Source organism: Bos indicus, chromosome 5 (assembly GCF_029378745.1).
Source record: "Bos indicus isolate NIAB-ARS_2022 breed Sahiwal x Tharparkar chromosome 5, NIAB-ARS_B.indTharparkar_mat_pri_1.0, whole genome shotgun sequence".
NCBI lineage: Eukaryota > Metazoa > Chordata > Mammalia > Artiodactyla > Bovidae > Bos > Bos indicus.
In genome coordinates this window covers 11,307,213-11,325,605 of record NC_091764.1, presented here as the reverse complement: position 1 = coordinate 11,325,605, position 18,393 = coordinate 11,307,213, and the positions used below count along the sequence as shown (strand labels likewise).

General features: G+C 37.8%; 1 protein-coding gene across 16 annotated transcripts in view; it reads left to right on the top strand.

Moving 5' to 3' along the window:
• The window catches only part of PPFIA2 (PTPRF interacting protein alpha 2), a 501,225-nt gene that overhangs the window by 147,189 nt on the left and 335,643 nt on the right, over window positions 1-18,393 (top strand). The gene's annotated exons all lie outside the window — the stretch shown is intronic.

Sequence of the window (18,393 nt, the reverse complement as noted above, 5' to 3'; positions counted from 1 at the left end):
TTAATTAAGTTACTTTGCAGTGTTTTGCTAATAATGTAGTTCATTGCAAGATAGCCTAACCTCCTTGACTTTTGCAAGTTGATATCATATTTAACATATGGAAAGATTTAAAAATGTATACAACCTGTAACTTGGAAGTAATTACTTCTATCAAAATTTTGTGTAAGGCCAAAACCAGTAAAGTGTATGTCATTATCTTAATTCTTGTTGTCTATGGTAGATTTGGGCTCCAAAATCATTGCAGATGGTGACTGCAGCCATGAAATTAAAAGATGCTTACTCCTTGGAAGGAAAGTTATGACCAACCTAGATAGCATATTCAAAAGCAGAGACATTACTTTGCCAACAAAGGTCAAGGCTATGGTTTTTCCAGTGGTCATGTATGGACGTGAGAGTTGGACTGTGAAGAAGGCTGAGTGCCAAAGAATTGATGCTTTTGAACTGTGGTGTTGGAGAAGACTCTTGAGAGTCCCTTGGACTGCAAGGAGATCCAACCAGTCCATTCTGAAGGAGATCAGCCCTGGGTGTTCATTGGAAGGACTGATGCTAAAGCTGAAACTCCAATACTTTACCCACTTGATGCAAAGAGTTGACTCATTGGAAGAGACCCTGATGCTGGGAGGGATTGGGGACAGGAGGAGAAGGGGACGACAGAGGATGAGATGGCTGGATGGCATCACCGACTCGATGAACGTGAGTTTGAGTGAACTCTGGGAGTTGGTGATGGACAGGAAGGCCTGGTGTGCTGCGATTCATGGGGTCGCAAAGAGTCGGACACGACTGAGCGACTGAACTGAACTGATGGTAGATTTTGAGGGGTAAACCTTTAAGATATCTCATCATTATCCTTATCATGATTAGATATTATGTATAGAAGTGTGTTCTGAGGTAAGTGCTAAGCAATGTATGAATTATAGGATTGGCCTGATTCTGAACCTAAGAAAATTAATAATTAAAAATTGGGGTGTACAGAGAGTAGTAACAGCCACATATCTACTGTGTATTTTCTGGATTTGCAAGTTGACATATGATTATCAGCTACTCTAAGAAGAGTGTATGTCGACCTTTAGTGCTTGTGAAAATGAAGATCCTCTTTTCAGCCTGTCTTCATTGCACCTGTTCCTTCCTCTGTACCACTTCACATGGAATCTTTTCCTTTGGCAAAAGGAAGACATTGATCACAATAACCAATTAGTACAAAATAATATGACATGTGATTATATAAAGGATTACTAGCATAATGTTCTGATCAAGGAAATAGGGAATATTGTTTTTGGTTGTGTGTCTGTTCTTTTTCCTTTTTATGTAGTTATTTAAGTAGTGCCCAAAATTTAGCTGACTTGTTTACAGGAGATAAAAGGGTACTAAGTAAAATTTACCTTTTTTAACCCCAATATCACAGTCTTACTTTCATCACATCTTAGGTGGAAAATGATGTGGATAACACTTCTCTATTCAAAATAGACTCCAAACTCAAAACATGATATCTTTAGCTAGCACATAATAATTTCCATTTTCACACACAAATTTCTTGGCATCCTGATTCGTCTAACTTGAATTCTACTTGTTTAAGATTTCTTGCATAAGCTTTCTAAACTTACATGTATCGCAATAACACAGGCTATTTATTCTGATATCTTGTATTGTTAATGTAAGTTACTCTGACATCTTTAGGGCTTCCCTGGTGACTCGGATGGTAAAGAATCTGTCTGCAAGGCCAGTTTCAAGCCCTGGGTCGGGAAGATCCCCTAGAGAAGGGAATGACTCCCCACTCCAGTATTCTTGCCCAGAGAATGCCATGGACAGAGGAGCCTGGTGGGCTAAAGTCTATGACATCTTTGGCAGGTCATTTCACTGCTCACCTTTGTAAACTAGTGGTACATCTTTCAGCCTTAGAAGAAATAATGTCCCAATTCGATGGAGTAGACGCACGAAGTTAATGTATCATTTAGGCTATTAAAGTTGCCAAAGTTCCTCATCACTTAAGTGAGCATTTACAAATACTAGTTTGTATTTCTCATGACTCTTATTCTATCTTATCTGCTCTTTTAAAATAGTCCATGCCTTTCTGATTGTCTCTATTTTCCCTATTTTGAATACTTCCTAACAGTCTCACATCTCTAAATAAGTTGGAATATTCCTCTTGAGGGACTCTGCAAGATTGCATTCTTATTCACACTTCCACTTAGTGCTGGCAGGAAGGCTAATTCCCCATTTGATTAAAATAGATTAATATTGGATGCAATTGTAGGTTCATTATCGAGTGTGCTCCGTCACAACTTCTGTCTTTCCCAAGGTGGTTGTGGAAGAGCATTTTCACTGTCTTGTTTTCCTTTCTCTTTTAAAAACTTTTAAATGCTTTTTTTTAACCCCTTTACCTTAGAATCAATGTATTCATGAAATGGATGAAACTCACTGAATATGTATATTCTTACTCACATCAAGTTTAGTTTTATTCTGGACTATACATTTTATCTCTTCCTTAAAATTATAGTTAATTTAACACTATTGCTAGATGATTCTGGTCATCTCCAAGATGTTTTCTTTAGTTTGGAAGTTTTACAACTGAGATATCACAATTCTGGAGGCAGGAAAATCCAAAACATTGACAACCTGGGCTCAATCTGTCTATCTGGTCCTGTTTTCCCAGACCTTTCCTGAGAGCTTCAAATGCCAATTTTTTTCATGTCTAACCTGCTTTATGTTTAAGTCTCTGCCAGTGTTCCTAAGCCATGTTTACCAGGGCTCTAAGACTATGTCAAGATGCCCAAGAACAGTCCAGTAGGAGCTCTGAACAAGCATGTCTCTGATTCTGCTACCTCTGCTTCAAACAAAGATATTTCACTTTTATATGTCTATATCATGGGTTTCCACGTTTAATTTTATTTAACATACATTCTTCTGTTTAGGAAAGAGTCTAAATTACTAGTTACTGGACTATATCAACATTTCATCAAAGAATCTATAATGTACCCCATAGCACTGACATCTGGCCCTCCAGATTATTTTGATGTTGGTATTTAGTTCTGTGGGCTTCCCAGGAGGTGCAAGTTGGAAAGAACCTGTCTCCTGATGCAGGAGATATAAGAGATGCAGGTTTGATCCCTGGGGTGGGAAGATCCCCTGGAAGGGGACATGGCAACCCACTCCAGTATTCTTGCCTGGGGAATCCCTTGGACAGACAAACCTGCTGGGCTACGGTTCATAGGGTCGCAAGGAGTTGAACACGACTGAAGCTACTTAGCACTCACACTCTGTATATCAGATTGCAAGCACATGTTGTTTACTGATGTATTTCCATCCTGCCTGCCATTAAAGTCAGAATAGGATAATAATCACGTGATAATTTGTGACTTCATTGGTCACTACTATGGATTTGGCAGACCTGGTTGGCTGGAAAGAGGCAACCTCCTTTTTCAGTCCACCTAGCTATCTGTCCAAATTCTCAGCTTGGACAAAAAGGCTGTCTGCTCTACACAGGAGGCTCTTTTTTCAGGAGAAGACTGCTCCGCCCATGGAACCCCAGTCCCAGCACTGTGATTTCTGACACCCACTTTTAGGCCCCTTTAGCTACTTTTTCAGCCCTTCCTCATTTCACTGGATTCTGTGATGTCGGGGTGGAAGATTCTGTTGTTGAACTCTCCTCTTCTCGCCTTAAATTTACTCCTATACACTGAAGCCTTCCAAATGTATAGTTCTTGCCAGTACTCTCTACTGAAATCCAAGTTCATACATCTAACTGTCTACTTGACATCTCCCCGTGAATGTCTCATAGTTATCTAAAACACAGCTTGTTGAAAGCTGCACTCTGGATCATCCTTCCAAACCTGATCCAACCATAGTCTTCCCATCTCCGTTTATGGTTATTCTACCCTTTTATGTAGGTAAAATTCTTCAGTTTTTTTTTTTTTTTTTTTGTACTCCTGTTTTCCTCATATCCAAACCTACCTTCAGAATATTTTAGAGCGTAGGTAAGTCTCACCAGCTTCCCTCTACCACCTTGGTCTGAGCCACCATCAGTGTTCACCTGAACAGCCTTCTAGCCTGTTTTCCTTGTTCCACTCTGACTACCTCCCTCCATGCTTTTCTTCTCAACCCATCATTTTTGAATGGGGACTTAACTCCAAAGAAGTAGTGTGATGATGTTCACAATCTTTGTGTTTTGATTTTTATAATTATATATATAAATAATTATATATATATATGTATAAAAGGCTGTTAATAATTAAAGATGCCATTTTAAAAATAATTATATCCATCTTCTGAATGTGTGTATATTCTGTGCTTAGTACAAAGTTTAGAATGTTATGAGCACTCAACAACTATTGAATTAATGAAGAGGGATCTCATTTAAAGAAGTTTGGCAGGTCCTTGTTTTCTATAAAAAGTACCATGGGCATAAAAAAGGCAGAATTTTAAAATAGAAATTATTTCCCCAATTATTAAGGAATAATATATTATTGAATAAATTTCAGTTTTCTTGGCTTTACCTTTTACATTTAATAACCATGAGCTGAAGCTAATTATTACCTGCATTTATTTATTTAATAGATATCTATTATAACTATGGCAAATACTGTCCTAAGCACTAGAAATAAAATAGTTTATATATATATATATATTCATTGTAAAATGAATAAATATATAATGTAGTGAAGAAAATAAAGCTAATTAGGGGAGTAGAGAGCTGCAGTGTGGGAGCGGGAGCATACATTTTACCCTCTTCAGATAATGATTTTCAGAAATGTTGACATTTAGGGAGACACTTAAATAATTGATATAAGGAACTATGTGAATATTGGGTGGGCTGGCAAGGGGAGAGCCAGGCAAAAGGATTAGCAGTTGCCAGTGCTAGGGGAGAACATGCTTAGCATGGATTTGAAATCACAGCTAATCCCTTCTTCCCTGGCTCTTCTCCCTTTCCTCTACCCTGCTCCGCCTCTTTCTATTGTACTTATCCCTTTTGAAAGACAATATAATTTACTTATATTGCTGATCTCCACGCTTCTTCCCACTGGAGTGAAAGCTCTACAAAGATGGGTATTTGTTTATTGTATTCACCAATGTTCCCCAGATGCCTAGAATGGCATCTGACTCATAGCTTCTGATCAGTAGATCTCCACTGTATCATTGATATTATATTCTGGGGCAGAGAAGGAGACTGTGTGGCCTCTGGATAGTGTGCAAGGGCATGGTGGAGTGCAGTGGACAGGCAGGGCCAGGATCAAATATTGATGGCTTTGTAGGCTTGGAAAGGACTTTGGATTTCCTCTGAAGTGTGATAGAAACGTACTAAAGAGATGAGAGTAAGAGAACAGCATGGTCTGATTCACATATTTACAGACATTATAGACTTCTGTATGAAGAAAGCAAGTCATATTTTCTAGGAGCTAGTTGAGTGGACAGGTGCACCAGTATGCTAATTGCTCACCCGTAGCAGGCCTTGGTAAGGGCTACAACTGAAGTACAGACTAGTGGTGTGGAAATAAAGTTTCTGGACTGGTGAGACTTCATAGGCAATGGACACTGGAGTTGGCCCCTGAATTTCAGTGAAAAGAGAATTCTGGGTGATAGCAGGCAATCAAGAAAGGCAGAAGTGCAATACAATCTATTGGTTTAAAAAAGGAAATTTAGAATGTAGATTTGATTCTGATTGAGAGTGGTGATGACACTTAGAGCTTTACCTACATAATCTTACTTGATTTTTACAACACCACCGATTGTTCAAACCTATTTTAGTCCTCACTTTGGAGAGAAAGAAAACTGAGGCTCAGAGAGGCTAACTCAAAGTTTTATTAGTCAGGAAATTAGAAGCATGGGGATTTGAAATTGGGTCTGTTTGATACCGGTCTTCCCAGGTGGCACTAGTGGTAAAAACTTGCCTGCCAATGCAGGAGACATAAGTGATATGGATTTCATTCCTGGGTTGGGAAGATCCCCTGGAGGAAGGCATGGCAACCCACTCCAGTATACTTGTCTGGAGAATCCCCATGGACAGAGCAGCCTGGCGGGCTACAGTCCATAGGGTCTGAAAGAGTCAGAGATGTCTGAAGCGACTTAGCTTGCTCTCACTCTGTTTGACCGAGAGCCCTTGTACTGAGTCAATCATTTAATGATAATATAATTCCAAGAAATATCCAGTTCCTTGAATTTAATCAGTTCAGTCAAATCAACATTTTTTGTATGACTGGAGTTGCCAGTGCTGCCCAAGACACTAAAATTATTTTGCTGATTATGTGCCCTTTTGATAATTAAAGCAAACTGCTGCTGCTGCTGCTGCTAAGTCACTTCAGTCATGTCTGACTCTGTGCAACCCCATGGACAGCAGCCCACCAGGCTTCCCCGTCCCTGGGATTCTCCAGGCAAGAACACTGGAGTGGGTTGCCATTTCCTCCTCCAATGCATGAAAGTGAAAAGTGAAAGTGAAGTTGCTCAGTCGTGCCAGACTCTTAGCGACCCCATGGACTGCAGCCTAGCAGGCCTCTCCATCCATGGAATTTTTTAGGCAAGAGTACTGGAGTGGGGTGCCATTTTCTGCCTCTGTTATGAAGTGTTAATATTTATGTTCCTTTCATTTATTTATGTGTGGTGGATGTCAAGTACAAAGCAGATAAATTGAAGGAATTAATAAATGCCCACAATTTATCATGGAATAGTAAAGTCTTAATTCTGTGTTTATACAGCTTCCTAATCAACAAGCTACCAAACTGTGACTTGATCACAGTCATTCAGTTATCTGTCTACATTTCCAGCTAAGAAATTGTATTCTGGAATAATAATTCACTGTCAGTATGTTGAAAATAAAGTTTTACTGAGGTCATTCTCTGTCTTAGTGGTGGTCAACCATTCATTCCTTATTTAATTATTGGACTGAAGAATGTACTAATAACACAAAACTGGTCACATGACCTGGATTTAGAAATGATCAACATTTAAAAAGTGGAATTTAATAGAGAACAAGGTGAAAGATAATCTTCTCAGAGAAGAAATATTAGTCGGCAAATTTTGAGAATAAGGGTGTACTATATCAGAGTTTCTCAAACTTGTTCACATAATGACACAAAGAGAAAATCATGGTATTTCTCTGTCACACTAATGCAGGCAGGGGAGGATGCTCAAGCCTGGAACTGAGCAACCTCAGGAGCCTAGGAAGTCGCGACTTTGAGGAGTCACCCTGAAGCTGAGAGACTGGTGTTGCAGCGTGCTTGTAACCTATTTGCAGCACACTAGTTGAGATGCCGTGCCCTAGTTAGCTCAGAATGATTCATGGTATGACCAAGAAGAGCAGGACATTTTTATCTCTCTTATGTTCAGCTTGATTGCAAAATAAAAGAATTGTACTATGTCAATGATCCCTTAGTGTTGACTGCACTTTGAAAAACACCAGGGGAGCTTTAGAAAAATACTAATTTGGCATCCTTAAACTAATTAAACCAAGAGGGCTAGAAGTAAGGCCTAAATATTAGTATTTTTTAAAGCACCCTAGAGAATTCTAATGTTGGAAGATTCTACTCTGCTGGATGATTGCTAGGGCCCTTTGTGTCTCTAACCATCTGAAACTTTGTTTGGAGATAGTCTATAGCAAGCTAAGTTTGGAGGCCAATGAATAATGGATGCTTTAAAGGGACAATCAAGGAAAGAGATATGGATAAAAGATACCATAGAAGAATGATACTTAGGAAGATCCCCTTGTAGACTTGAAATGGCCAGGAAACTTCCCTTTCTCCTTGTGACAAAATCGAGTGGAAGGATCAGTCTCAGACTTTGAGATGAGGTGAGACACAAAGATAAACGTGGGTGCAAATGTAGGTAAGAGTACAAAGAAAGGGATTTCAGTATAAAGCTTCTGTGAGTGAGTGAGCAAGCAGTGGAGAAAGACCTTAAACAGATTAGAGGAAAGTTTGTGGAAGTGCTGTGAAAGGAGACAAGTGGGAGATGAGGAGGGGCAGGCAGCACAGGGAGCACTGCTGAGGTGGAGAATGGCCCACTTGAAAATGCATCAGTTGTGTGATGTACTCCAACACCACATATCCACTCAGGCTGTAGGAGACAAAATGGACAATTGGATTAAAAAATATTTACTGAATGAATCAAATAAAAATGTATTAGGAAAATAGGATGAGAATAGCAAGAGAATGGAAGATGTAATAGATCATGGATTCCTGATTAGGTATGGAGAGAATGGAAATAAAAGTTAACTTATAAAGCAGGAGAAAACTGGGCCAGATGATTCCTATTTTTAATATGTCCAGGAAAAAATACAGTGAATCATAACAAACTGTGGAATATTGTTAAAGAGTTGGGAATACCATATCATCTTACCTGCCTCCTTAGAAACCTATATGCAGGTCAAGAAGAACAGTTAGAACCAGACATGGAACAACAGACTGGTTCAAAATGGGGAAAGGAGTACATCAAGGCTGTATATTGTCACCCTGCTTATTTAACTTATATGCAGAGTACATCATGTGAATTATCTGGGCTGGATGAAGCACAAGCTGGAATCAAGATTGCTGGGAGAAATATCCGTAACTTCAGATATGCTGATGATACCACTGTAATGGCAGAAGAGGAGCTACAGAGCCTCATGATGAAAGTGAAAGAGGAGAGTGAAAAAGCTGGCTTAAAACTCAACATTCCAAAAACAAAGATCATGGCATCTGGTTCCATCACTTCTTGGCAAATAGAAGGGGGAAAAGTGGAAATAGTGACAGATTCCATTTTCTTGTTCTCTGAAATCACTGAAGATGGTGACTGCAGCCATGAAAATTAAAAGTTGCCTGCTCCTTGGAAGAAAAGCTATGACAAACCTAGACAGTGTATTAGAAAAGTAGAGACTTGACTTTGCCAACAAAAGCCCATATAGTCAAGCTATGGCTTTTCCAATAGTCATCTATGGATGTAAGAGTTGGACCATAAAGAAGGCTGAGTGCCAAAGAATTGATGCTTTTGAACTGTGGTGTTGGAGCAGACTCTTGAGATCCCTTTGGACAGCAAGGAGATCAAACCAGTCCATCCTAAAGGAAATGAACCCTGAATATTCTTTGAAAGGACTGGTCCTGAAGCTGAAGCTCCACTGCTCTGGCCACCTGATGCGAAGAGCCAACTCATTGGAAAAGACCGTGAGGCTGGGAAGGATTGAGGGCAAGAGGAGAAAGTAGCAACAGAGGACAAGATGGTTGGATGGCTTTGCAGTCAATGGACATGAGTTTGAGCAAACTCAGGGAGATAGTGAAGGACGGGGAAGCCTGGCGTGCTGCAGTTCATGCAGGTCACAAAGAGTTGGACACGACTTGGGGACTGAACACCAACAAGTTAGATTATGAGAATGAAAATGAGGGATGTTTGTTCTGGGAAATCCCTTCTAGTTTACGAGGCATTGTGCGTCCCCGTGTGCATGTGTGCTCTGTTGCGAAGTTGTGTCTGACTCTTTTTGACCCAGAGAGTCACAAAGCCTGGACTCCAGCCAGGCTCCTCTGTCCATGGGACTCTCCAGGCAAGAATACTAGCATGGATTGTCATTTCCTTCTCCAGGGGATCTTCCCAACCCAGTGATTAACCCCCGCCTCCTGCATTGCACACAGATTCTTTCCTGCTGAGCCCTAGGGAAGCCCCCCGTGCGGCAGGGACACCACTGTAATAATGAAATGATAATGAAAGTTGCTCAGTCATGTCTGACTCTTTGCAACCCCATGGACTATACAGTCCATGGAATTCTCTAGGCCAGAATACTGGAGTGGGTAGCCTTTCCCTTCTCACTTCTGGCCTAACTGGTATTCTTCAAAGCCGAACTGATTTCCTGGGTAAGCAGTCTGAGAGAATTAACAAGAATCATGTCTTGCTTTATTCTTCCCTCCCTTCATTAGTCTCTGGAACCGCCTGCCTCCAGTGAGCCTCCATTCTAAACTGCCTTTTGCCAAGCTGAAAACTTTGTAGCTTCTCTCAGCCCAATCATCTATTGCCAAAGCCTCTAATTTAAAGAAGTAAAGTCAACTAATTTGCTCACATATCTAATCTGTGTTCTTTAATATGGATGTATTTTAATATTCTCTCTCCTACATGATTAATTTATACCGTTCTGTTACATCTCCAACATTCAAAGCACCCTTCCTCAATTTACTCTCAGCTGATAACCTTTCTTCTTAAGTCCCTGGAGACTTGCACCACCTCCCACCACCACAGTTACCAAAATAGGTATTCAGTACTCTGCCTTCCATGTGTTATCAAAGATGGGATCCTCTTCCTCTCTAAAGCTAGTCTTTTTTCTAATAGATTCTATCTCCTCTCATCTACTGCAGAAATTTGCCTCTTTTCATTCTACATCATCAGTTTTTTATCATCTGCCTAGAGCCTTTCCCTCCGCAAAATGTGTTCTTATTTCTCTCCTTTCTCTCTTTTTGCCAGCCAGTGTGCCATTTCTTTAATTCCCTTTGCAGCAATATGTTTTGCTGCACAGTTTCCAATTTCTCTCCTCCCATTTTATCTTAAGCTTCCTTTAATCAGCTTTTCTTGCAACCCTCCACTGAAGCCAACCTCTGCTTTGTTATTAATAACTCCAAGAGCCAATCTTCACCTTACTTGGTCTCAGCATCTGATACAGATGACCACTCTCACTTCTTGGATTCAGGCTGATCAGTGGTCTTTCAAACACATCATTGTTTTGGTCTTCCCTCTGCTTTGCTGATTAATTCTGCTCATTCTCCTTTGCTGGTCTACCAAGATGCTTATAAATAGAGTGCACTAGGGCTTTGGCTCTGACCTCTTTTCTTATATATTAGCATTCATTCCAGTCTTTTGGTTTTCATCTGTATGCTTATTTGGTATCCAGATTTGTATATTCAACTGCCTTGTAAATCCCTATTTAGATACCTAGCAGAAACCTCAAGCTCACCATGTGCAAAACTGAACAACTGAATTGTCCCTAAACCTGCTTCTCTGGCAGTCTTCTTCATCTCAGTTGGTAGCTATTTCATTCTTCCATGGATAAGACCAAAAAAAAAAAAAAAAAAAACCAAGCACACACAAAGAAAATGTTAGTTGCTCAGTTGTCCAACTCTTTCCAACCACGTGGACTGTAGCCTGCCAGGCTTCTCTGTCCATGGAATTCTCTAGGCAAGAATACTTGAGTGGGTAGCCATTCCTTTCTCCAAATATCTTCCCAACCAAGGAATCGAACCTGTGTCTCGTGTGTTGCAGGCAGATTCATTACCATCTGAACCATCAGGGAAGGCCCTTCCATGGATCAGACCAAACACGAGAAATTGCTCAGGTCAAAAGACTTGAAGTTGTGGATTCTTTTCTTTCACAACCCACAACTGATCCATTAGGAAAATCTGAGCACTTTAATAATATTAAAATAAATAGTTCATCAGATAGCCCACCATCTAGAGATTCTTAGATGTATGAAATCAATCATTCAATCAATCAGGGTTTGTTTTTTTTTTTCTTTTTTTATATTTCTGTACTAAATTAAAATCAGTGGTGGATAAGCAATGCCAACATATAATTTTGAGTTGTAGTGTGGTTTTGCCATTAGATAAACCTGAAAGTAAGTGACTCTCTCACATACCTGCTGGGTGACCTTAGACAAGTTATAATTTTTCTAAGATTCAGATTCCTTATATATAAGTGAGAAATAAAATACTTCCTTTAACAGGTTTTGAAAAAGGCAACACTATGACTGACATATAATATCATTCAATAAATGGAAACTACTGAGCCATTGTTCTTGCTCTTAAAAGAAAATAAAACCATACAGTGATTGGCTTTAGCTTTCAAGGAAAATTCTTGGAAAAAATAAAATTAAGAAGAAAATAATGTACTTGCTACCTTGGCAACTGTGGCAGTAGAGAATTTAAAGAGTTAGAAATAAGATATTCTAAAGTTTGGAAATCTACTCCAGAGTTTTGCATAATAATGCCCTTGCTCCTGTAATCTTTCAGTCTTTCTAATTTAACATGGGATTATGAATGTCATGTACATCCATATAAATTAATAATTAAATCATCTCATTATTCCAAGCAAACCATGGTAATAATGCTATCATGAAGGTCTTTGTATAGAATTGGTTACCATCATGATTTCTCTAATCCTATCAGTTAAATCTGTTTCTCCTGGGATGATATAATCAAGATGTTTAGTATAAAGTAAACTTATATGCAGAGTACATCATGAGAAATGCTGGGCTGGGTGAAGCACAAGCTGGAATCAAGATTGCCGGGAGAAATATCAATAACCTCAGATATGCAGATGACACCACCCTTATGGCAGAAAGTGAAAAGGAACTAAAGAGCCTCTTGATGAAAGTGAAAGAGGAGAGTGAAAAAGTTGGCTTAAAGCTCAACATTCAGAAAACTAAGATTGTGGCATCTGGTCCCATCACTTCATGGCAAATAGATGGAGAAAGAGTGGAAACAGTAGCTGACTTTATTTTTCTGGGCTCCAAAATCACTGCAGATGGTGACTGCAGCCATGAAATTAAAAGACGCTTACTCCTTGGAAGGAAAGTTATGACCAACCTAGATAGCATATTGAAAAGCAGAGACATTATTTTGCCAACAAAGGTCCGTCTAGTCAAGGCTATGGTTTTTCCAGTGGTCATATATGGACGTGAAAGTTGGACTATAAACAAAGGTGAGTGCAGAAGAATTGATGCTTTTGAACTGTGGTGTTGGAGAAGACTCTTGAGAGTCCCTTGGACTGCAAGGAGATCCAACCAGTCCATCCTAAAGGAGATCAGTCCTGGGTGTTCATTGGAAGAACTGATGTTGAAGCTGAAACTCCAATACTTTGGCCACCTGATGTGAAGAACTGACTCATTGAAAAGACCCTGATGCTGGGAAAGATTGAGGGAAGGAGGAGAAGGGGATGACAGAGGATGAGATGGTTGGATGGCATCACCGACTCGATGGACATGGGTTTGGGTGGACTCTGGGAGTTGTCCACCAGAGACAACCAAAAAGTCAGACATGACTGAATGACTGAACTGAACTGAAATGTAAAGTGAACTGCATAAAAAAGCATTAGAATATCTGTCTTGTTTGCTTGGAGTATATGTTTATTTTCTTTAATATGATATTTCTCTCAAAGCTCTGTGAATATGTGGATGAAGATGAATTTATGTGTACATTTGGGTGAGTGCATTCATATAAGTGTATAAAAGTGAGGTGTCTCAACATATATTTTTAAATATATTTTCTAAACCACTATACAGCATTATTTAATAAAAACAATATAAGTTGATAGAATATCTATATTTGTCCATTTTTATTTCTGTTCATTCATTCAGCAAAGACTTCCCTATTATATACCAAACAGTGCACTCAGCCCAAAGTTGGAACATTAAACATACCACATACTAGCTGTAAGAATCTGAGAATGAGGAAACAGATTTCTAAGTGGTCCAGACTAGTCAACAAGTCAAAATGAGATAATATTAAAATGTAGTCTTTGAAAAGAGAGAAGCAAACCAATCAAAGAAGAATGTTTCAGTCATTACCCAAGTATTTATTGCATACCTGTTCTGTGGCATGGGCTTCCCAGGTGGCTCAGTGGTGTAAAGAATCCACCTGCCAATGCAGGAGATCTGAGTTTGATCTCTGGGTTGTGAAGGTCCCCTGGAGAAGGAAATGAGAACCCACTCCAATATTCTTGCCAGGGAAATCCTGTGAACAGAGGAGCCTGGCGGGCTACAGTCCATGGGGTCACAGAGTCGGACACGACTTGGTGGCTAAACAACTCTATGCCTGCATGGCGCTGGCTCTTGTTAGGGACAGACTAGAAGATAAGTTCCATATAGGTCACAACTTTTGCACACTAAGGAAGATTCTTTTATCTCAGACTTTAACAAGGCATTATATTTCCTGATTAAAAAAGACTAAAATTCAGATCCTTTATGAGCAACTGAGAATTCTCTGAATCTTGATGCAATAACTTCAGTGTATAGTATCTGAGAACATATATGGAAACTGGGCAGTGAAGAAGAGAACACAAATTTGTCCAGAGTGAAAGTATTTGTCTGATCATGAGTAGATAAGAATTTTACCAATTTTTTAAGAAAAAGTGAAATTTAGTGCAAAAACTGTACTATATAGTACAGCATGTGGGGCATATCCAATTTCAGGTTCAGCATATAATACTATATATGGGTTATCATGCCATAGAATGGACCCACAGCTTCTCAGCTAACTGTTTTTATGTGTATAAAGTCAGAGCTCTGAAATCTTTTAAAGTATTATAATAAAAACTTGAGCTATTTGAGCATCTGATATCCAGAGTGGTAGATTAGGAAATAACATCCTGTTATAAAACTTTATGTGATTTTTATAAAATCAAATTGATGATATATATTTCAGAATATAAGCAACGTATTGTAACGAAATTACGGACTTGTAAAATTTAGAGTTCTAATCAGCTAATATTTTTCTCTGTTATAAGACAAAACAAAAATTGAATCCTGAATTTCAGACAATTAATATTTGTAATTTAAGAATTAAAGTATTCATAGTCTATCATCATAATACAGGTAAACATTTGTGGAAGATGTGGTTCAGTTAAAGAGAAACTAAAGTGAAAGAGGACAAAAAATATAAAAAGATAATATTTAAAAATTTTCTAATTTGAATTTTGAAGACAATATACTTGCATATATGTGTGTCTATATGCATATATGCAATGACATGTGTGCATGAACATGTGTATATGTATATAATTCACATATATGCATATACATGCACACATATGTACAGACATATATAAAACTTTATGAGATAATGTAAGAAAATGCAACATACTATTATCAAGATATGGATTAAAGCCAAATTTAATATTTTTGTTTTGTTATAAATGGAAGGTTGTAAAATTTTATTTCAATATGCCCATTTTTTTTTTTCTTGGTTTACATGGTCACAAATCTTGAAGGATACCAAGGATTGTCTTGATTTATTTGGGACAACCTCAATGAATGAATGATTAATTAGCTAAAAAACAGTCTTAAACTTGTCAAAACGTCTCTGAGACATTAGAAACTTTTTTTTTAATTGAAATACTTTAATCAAGTTCTCATTGCTAGACTTGATGACACCTGTTGGATCAATCATGTCTTTGACATGCTACTAAATGAGTATTTCCTCTCAGTTCACCTGTCTTTCATTTCTGTCATAACTATAATGGGTATCTGACACATCATCTCTCTTCAATAAAGATTTGTTGAATTAATGAATAAGTGAATGAATGAACAACGTGCTGTGAGTGTCAGAAAATAGAAAACTCAGAAGCAGGATGTGACGTAATCTAAGAGTTTTGGCTATATGTATAGGGTCATCTTTGCTGCATCCTGAAAAGCTCATGATATAAAGACAATACAGATATGGATAGTGATGCATAATTATGAATATATATTTAGATAAATAGATGTTTGATAGATAGATAGCAATATATGCTTAACTGTCTTCCATATGCCATCCGTATGGATTCACTAGGATGTATTTCCCATCTGGGCTGTAAATTTCACTCCATCTGGCATGACTTCTAACTGAATGCTTGGCTACAAAATTCTTTGTTACCTTATAATGCTATGATGAAAACTGTATTGATACCTCTCCTCTCTCCTTTCCTCCTCCACCTCCTCCTCATCTTACTCCTCTTCCTTCTTCTGCTCTCTCTCCTGTTCTTCATCCAGTATGGCATTTATTGGAAACTAACAGCAAATGAACAGCCCTTTTCATTGTACTCCTTTAACTCTGCAAACTCTTATTTTAGCAAATGTTTGAGTGTGTTATCCAATGCCTGTAAGTGAATGAAAGACAAATTATATTGAATTGCTTGTCTTGAAGCAGGATATGTTATTTGTTGGAAAAAAATGTGTTGAGGGATGAAAAATGTTTGTGCTTAATCTTCCTGACAGGATATGAAATGGTAGCTTTAAACTATTCTCGAACTTTTTATAAAACCAAACTGATAACCTGTATTTCAGAAGACTTAAGGGTAATTATTCCCAGAGGCAGAAAGATGTATTATATGATTTCTGGGAATCATCTCTGTAAGTCTATTAAAAACAAGTGTCTGGCTTGAAGAATTTTATTTTACTCATTAAAAAAAATGTAATTTATTTATCCTTTTTTATTTTCAGTTTGTTTTTTTCTGTAAAAATTCAAGCACTTGAGATTGCTGGCATTAAGCCGTCTGGAGTTAATATTGTTAATTTACTTCTCTTTGTGGAAGATAGATCTCGAGAGATTTAAGGGAGTGATCTGTGTGTAGTAATTGAAACAGACATATTTACCCATCCTGTGGTTAATATTGCCTGGAAACTGATGATTGCTACCATCAGTGTATTAAATTTTATATTACAGAACAATAATGTACTCTTTAAACTTTTGAGTTAATACTTAACATAGTCTTAATTTAATTCAAAAACAGTCAAGCTAAGTATGGAATTTCTTGACAAGCCACAATCATCCTGGAAAACTATTTGGAAAAGTAATTAACTATAAGTAAGAGAATATGTCTCTACATTTCTTATATTTTTAAAAGACAAGTATGTTCTAATTTCACTGGATTTCATATGAAAAGGGTGTTGACTAAGTCTCTTTACTAATTTCACATGAGCAAATGTTTCTATATGAAAAAAAAAAAAAAAAAAAAACCACCTAGCAGGGTCACTTCTTCTGCCCCGCAATATTTTCAGCCATGCTTTCCCAGTCACTCTACTTCTATGCCATCTTGTGCCTTTTCACATATATATTCTTCTCTTCATCTCTTTTGAGACATTTTCCCACTCAGAACTCTTGGGGAGCAGGAGTTACATGACCCCATGCTTAACAGTAAATATGATCCCAACATTTATCTTTAAAAGGGAAGAACCAAAAAAAAAAATATATATATATACACCACTGATTACCACAACTAGTATGTGTGTATAGTTATTTGAGCATCAATGGAACAAATCCCACGTGGGCTAAGAAATCAGAAGGGGAAAAGCAGTTAATTTGAGGAATGAAATAATATGGCTACTTAACATAGAAATGGAAAAGGAAAACATGACTTTTCAAGTAAACTTGCAGTAGTAATTAGAGTTATAGTTAAGGAGACTAAAAGTAATCTTAGCAAATAATATTTATACCAGAAAAAAAATTTTTTTAAATAATCATTTGGGCTAAAAAAAAAAAAAAAGATGGGAACATATCGAAGGGAAACAGGATCCAACCTGAAGGATTTCCCAGTGACCAATGCTAGGACAATTTAAGCATCAAATAAATTGTATTATAATCCAAAGTATGAAATAAACATACCTGAGTTCATGCCTACATAAATAAATAATTGAAAAAATAATCGAAGGAGAGATGCAAGGCTTCTGTATAGAAGAATTCCATATAATATACATACATACTCTCCCCTCAGGGAGGTAAAGCTTAATTTCATCTCTCCATATTTCTTCTTTGAGAGTGTGCAATTTCCAAAGAATAGAGTGAACAACTTCCAAAGAATAGGGTATGGAAACAGAAAGAGAGTAATTTTATAGTTGAGAAACCTGACAAATACTTCTTTAACCAAATGACTAAAGTTAACATCGCTAGTAAAATGTGGATATCGTTCATGCCTAATATGATGTGGTGAGGTCACTTCACTAATATTAATGTGATGTGATGAGACAGACACTTCACCCCTCTAGTATTCTCCAAAACCCATGCTAAGTCGCTTCAGTCGTGTCCGACTCTGTGTGACCCCACAGACGGCAGCCCACCAGGCTCCCCCGTCCCTGGGATTCTCCAGGCAAGAACACTGGAGTGGGTTGCCATTTCAACCTAGTCTAATCTTGAGGAAAACATCAGACCAAGCATTGGGAGATACCCTACACGATACTTGACCAGAAATTCTTTCTAGTCTTCAAGATCCTGAAAAATATGGAAAAGCTTAGAAGCTGTCACAGACCAGAGGAAACTATGGAAAAAAACAAAAAACGAAATAACTGTGGTACCCGCCACTGGCACGTAGATCAGAAAAGGGACACTATTGGAAAGACTAGTGAAATCCAAGCGAAGTCTGAAGTTTCATTAATAGTAATGTTCTGTATTGGTTACTTAGTTTTAAAAAATGTACCATAGTAATGTAAGATGTTGACAATTAGAGAAATTGGGTGAGGGACACATTTGCAACTTTTCTATAAATCTAAAATTATCCCCCAATTAAGCATTAATTTAACACATTATCTTCTGCTTTGTTTAGTAGCTTGGTAAGTAAACAGTTACCTACTTACATAACTTGCCAGAATATAGGAATTCTAGGAATTAAGAATTTCTTTCTATTTTCTACTATTTGATATTATGAATTAGAATCATAACTAGAAATTCAAAAGTAAAAAGGAATAGTAATTTAAGTTTTGAGAGCTCATCA